The sequence below is a fragment of the Petromyzon marinus genome, unplaced genomic scaffold, assembly GCF_048934315.1.
Source record: "Petromyzon marinus isolate PM22_M1 ecotype Great Lakes invasive population unplaced genomic scaffold, UKy_Petmar_22M1.pri1.0 PM_G_Scaffold_100, whole genome shotgun sequence".
In the NCBI taxonomy this organism is placed as follows: Eukaryota; Metazoa; Chordata; class Hyperoartia; order Petromyzontiformes; family Petromyzontidae; genus Petromyzon; species Petromyzon marinus.
Window position 1 is genome coordinate 477501 of NW_027422652.1, and position 5000 is coordinate 482500.

Below are 5000 nucleotides of genomic sequence, written 5' to 3' on the forward strand. Positions count from 1 at the left end.
TTTAACATCAAACACAGAGACATTCCTCTGGTGTTTAAGTGCGCTAAATGTGACAAAACCAACTCAAACCACCGATCGATTGCCTGTCATGCCCCCAAATGTGGGGGAATAAAGTTAACTGAGGAAAGCTTACCAATGGTCTGTGAATGTTGCCAGGCACGCTTTGCGACTCTAAGTGGCCTTTCGCAGCACAAGAGGCATGCTCACCCAGTCACCCGTAATGAGGAAAGGATTAAAGATGGTATAAAGGGTACCTCGCAGAGAGGGGTACACCGTAGCTGCTGGTCTTTGAAGGAAGTAGAACAGCTGGCCCTTCTAGAGTTGCAGTTTCAGGGGAAAAAGAATATCAATAAGATCATTGCTGAAGCGCTTGGGACTAAGACCAACAAGCAAGTCTCTGACAAGAGACGGGACCTAAGTAAAAAGACAGGGGCCCCCATGTCAGACAGCTTACATTTTTCTTCTAGGCCTCTTGAGACATTGTCTCCCCCACCAAATGTAACAACGGGGACTTCATCCATACTCGCTCAAGCAGCTGAGCGGCTTACGAATGAGAATTCTGGGACCCTGGAAAAGCCTGCAATGGAGGCAATAAAGGCTTGGCTTAACGGCGAGGGCCAACATGATGCCCTCGTAGAAACTGCCACAGCATTGATGCTTTGTCCGATGAGATTGGTGAAAAACAAAGGCAAACGTTCAAAACCTGAGAACGACATTATTAAACCCAGGATATTACCCACACGATCTTGGATGAAGAAGAGAGCGGAAAAACGAGGAAGCTTCATGAAGCACCAGAAGCTCTTCTTTAAGAACCGCTCTCTTCTTGCGTCCTTAGTCCTGGATGGCACTGAACGTCATGAATGCCGAATCCCGAACGCAGATGTATATCGTTTTTACTGCGAAAAATGGGAGAAGGTGTTGCCATTCAATGGCCTGGGCCAATTTAAGTCATCAGGTGTTGCAAATAACGAATACTTTGAGCCCCTAATTTCGGTGGAGGAAGTTCAGACTGCCATACGGGCCATTAAACCAACGTCAGCAGCTGGGCCAGATGGCCTAACAAGGGCTGCAATCTGTGCTGCCGACCCCGAGGGTCGGACACTGACAGCCCTATTTAATGCATGGATGATTACAGGAATTATTCCCAAAGAGTTGAAAAAGAATAGGACGATTCTTATTCCTAAGGTTATGGACGATGAAAAGCTGAAAGAATTGGGGAACTGGAGACCAATAACGATTGGTTCAATGATTCTGAGATTATTTTCCAGAATAATGACTGCACGTCTTGCTCGTGCTTGTCCCTTAAACCCAAGGCAGCGTGGTTTTATAGCGGCATCTGGCTGCTCTGAAAATCTTAAGGTGCTACAGGACCTTATGAGACACGCTAAGAAATTGCACAGGCCGTTGGCTGTCATGTTCATCGACATAGCGAAAGCTTTTGACTCGGTTTCGCATGCTCATATTTTATGGGTGTTAAGGCACAAGAAAGTAGATGAACACGTGGTGGGCATCATCCAGAACGCCTACGATCGGTGTACGACCTCGTTCAAAAGCAATGGCGAGTCGACTCGAGAAATTAGCATACGTGTTGGTGTCAAACAGGGTGACCCCATGTCACCCCTGCTCTTCAATCTTGCCATGGACCCTTTGATATGCACCCTAGAGTCACACGGAGTTGGGTACTCCATTGATACCGACCACGTGACAGCTCTTGCGTTTGCTGATGATTTGGTGTTGGTGAGCGAATCTTGGGTTGGTATGGCCGCCAATCTAGTGATCTTGGAATCATTTTGTGGGCTATCGGGATTGGAGGTTCAGGCCAGAAAGTGCCAGGGCTTCATGATAAGCCCAACCAAAGATTCATATACGGTGAACAACTGCGACCCATGGACTATCAAAAATAAAGATGTCCATATGATCCAACCTGATGAATCAACGAAATACCTTGGTCTGAAAATTGGCCCTTGGACTGGCACTATACAGCCTGATCTACATTGTCAGCTAAAGACATGGATCTCGAAAATCGATGAGGCGCCTCTGAAGCCAACTCAGAAGGTTGAACTACTCAATGCCTATGCCCTACCCAGATTGTTATATCCTGCAGACCACTCGGACTGCAAGCAATCAACTCTCCGTGGGTTGGACCAAGAGATTAGAAAGGCGGTAAAAGGATGGCTCCACCTTCCCGCTTCAACTTGTGATGGACTGTTATATGCCAGAGCCCGAGACGGAGGCCTTGCCATCTTGAAACTGGAAAAAACAATCCCTTCGGTTCAAGTTAGAAGGCTGCAACGTATAGCAAACTCGTCCGATGCTATCACCCGTAATATTGTGTCCTCGCAGGGTATGGAGGAAGAATACCGTAATTTGTGGGTACGAGCAGGGGGTGACAGTGATGCAATCCCAACATTCGTTCTCAGGGACTCGGTGTCAAAAGAACCTGTATATCCGAGACCCTGCGATTGGAGGGAGCATGAATTTCAGAGATGGTGCGAAAAGCCGGTTCAAGGAAGGGGCATTGTAAACTTTGCGCATGATAGAATCAGTAATGCTTGGTTGAGGCCATGGTGCGGCTTTAAACAATGCTTTTTTATCGCAGCACTACAACTAAGGGCAAATATTTACCCAACAAGAGAAAGCTTGAACAGAGGCAGAGATGGGGCCTTACGTTCCTGCAGGAAATGCTCTGCCAGACTCGAGTCCCTTTCGCACATTCTCGGTCAATGTCCTGCAGTACAGAAAGCAAGAATTGCGCGACATAACAAGATCAGTAACATTCTGGCAGACGAAGCGGCTAGATTGGGCTGGTCTGTATACAAAGAGCCACGGTTCATATCCGAGACGGGAGAGATGAGAAAGCCTGACCTCGTGTTTGCAAAAGATGAGGAGGCGGTTGTGATCGATGTCACCGTCCGTTTTGAGCTTTCAAAGAATACCTTGTCAGATGCTGCCTCCCACAAAGTTTCGTACTATACCCCTCTTGGTGATCAAGTCAAAGTGCTGACGAAGGCTAGCAAGGTCACATTCTTTGGATTCCCGGTTGGGGCAAGAGGAAAGTGGCCCCTTGAGAATAACGAGGTACTTACCTCCCTGGGCCTGACCAAACCCAGAACGACATCACTGGCCAAGATGATTTCCCGCAGAACGCTGCTTTTCTCTCTTGATATTCTGAGAATGTTCTGTGGAAATTATGCGGTCTATGAACAGTCATAGACAACCTCCGAAACAAATAATAGTTTTGTTTTAAGATGTCATTTGTTTTAGATTGATTTTGTTATTTTCGAAGGTGAAGTCGGTTTTTATTTCATTTTACTATTTTCCACAATTTAGATTGTTATTTTCCAAGACGAAGTCTTGGTTCTTTTTTTTATTGTTAGTTTTTTTTTAACACGTCGTATTTGTTACTTTAGAGCTTAGAGGGGACTTTATTTTCGCCTTACTATTTTCTGCCTACAAAGAAGATTAAAAATAAGCTTTTTTCAAGATGGTTTTGTTATTTTCCAAGGTGAAGTCTTGGTATTCTTATTTTACTATTTTCCATAAAGAAGACCTTTCTTTTAGATTTTGTTATTTTCCAAGACGAAGACTTGGTATTTTTATTATATTGCTATTTTTTTACACGAAGCTTATTCAAGAGCACTTATATAGATTAGACTTTGTTATTTTAATTCTTTATTTTTTGGACTACATCAGTTCGAGAGTCCTGTAACTTACTATTTTCTGCCTACAAAGAAGATTACAAATAAGCTTTATTTAAGATGTTTTAGATTAGATTTTGTTATTTTCCAAGGTGAAGTCTTGGTTTTTTTATTTTACTATTTTCCACAAAGAAGACTTTTCTTTTCTTTTAGATTTTGTTATTTTTCAAGACGAAGACTTGGTATTTTTTTTGCTATTTTTTTACAGGAAGCTTTATTCAAGAGCACTTATATAGATTAGACTTTGTTATTTTAATTCTTTATTTTTGCACTACATCAGTTCGAGAGAAGACTACAAACCAGCTTTATTTAAGATGTTTTAGATTAGATTTTGTTATTTTCCAAGGTGAAGTCTTGGTTTTTTTATTTTACTATTTTCCACAAAGAAGACTTTTCTTTTAGATTTTGTTATTTTCCAAGACGAAGACTTGGTATTTTTTTATTGCTATTTTTTTTACACGAAGCCTATTCAAGAGCACTTATATAGATTGGTCTTTGTTATTTTTATTCTTTATTTTTGGACTACATCAGTTCGAGAGTCCTGTAACTTCCTATTTTCTGCCTACAAAGTCAGCTTTATTTAAGATGTTTTAGATTAGATTTTGTTATTTTCCAAGGTGAAGTCTTGGTTTTTTTATTTTACTATTTTCCACAAAGAAGACTTTTCTTTTCTTTTAGATTTTGTTATTTTCCAAGATGAAGACTTGGTTTTTTATATTGCTATTTTTTTTTTTACACTGCTTTAATCAAGAGCGCTTATATAGATTAGACTTTGTTATTTTAATTCTTTATTTTTGGAATACATCAGTTCGAGAGTCCTGTAACGTACTATTTTCTGCCTACAAAGAAGACTACAGACAAGCTTTATTTAAGATGTTTTAGATTAGATTTTGTTATTTTCCAAGGTGAAGACTTGGTTTTTTTATTTTACTATTTTCCACAAAGAAGATTTTTATTTTAGATTTTGTTATTTTCCAAGACGAAGACTTGGTATTTTTTTTATTGCTAGTTTTTTTTATATATGTTACTTCAGAGCATAGAGAGGACTTTATTTTTACCTTACTATTTTCTGCCTTCAAAGAAGTAACGTACTATTTTCTGCCTACAAAGAAGACTACAGACAAGTTTTATTTAAGATGTTTTAGATTAGATTTTGTTATTTTCCAAGGTGAAGACTTGGTTTTTTTATTTTACTATTTTCCACAAAGAAGATTTTTCTTTTAGATTTTGTTATTTTCCAAGACGAAGACTTGGTATTTTTTTTTATTGCTAGTTTTTTTTATATGTTACTTCAGAGCATAG

General features: G+C 40.2%; 1 pseudogene; it reads left to right on the top strand.

Annotated features, from left to right (window-relative positions):
• Positions 1 to 5000, top strand: part of LOC142908766 (28S ribosomal RNA) — a 10545-nt pseudogene that overhangs the window by 3521 nt on the left and 2024 nt on the right.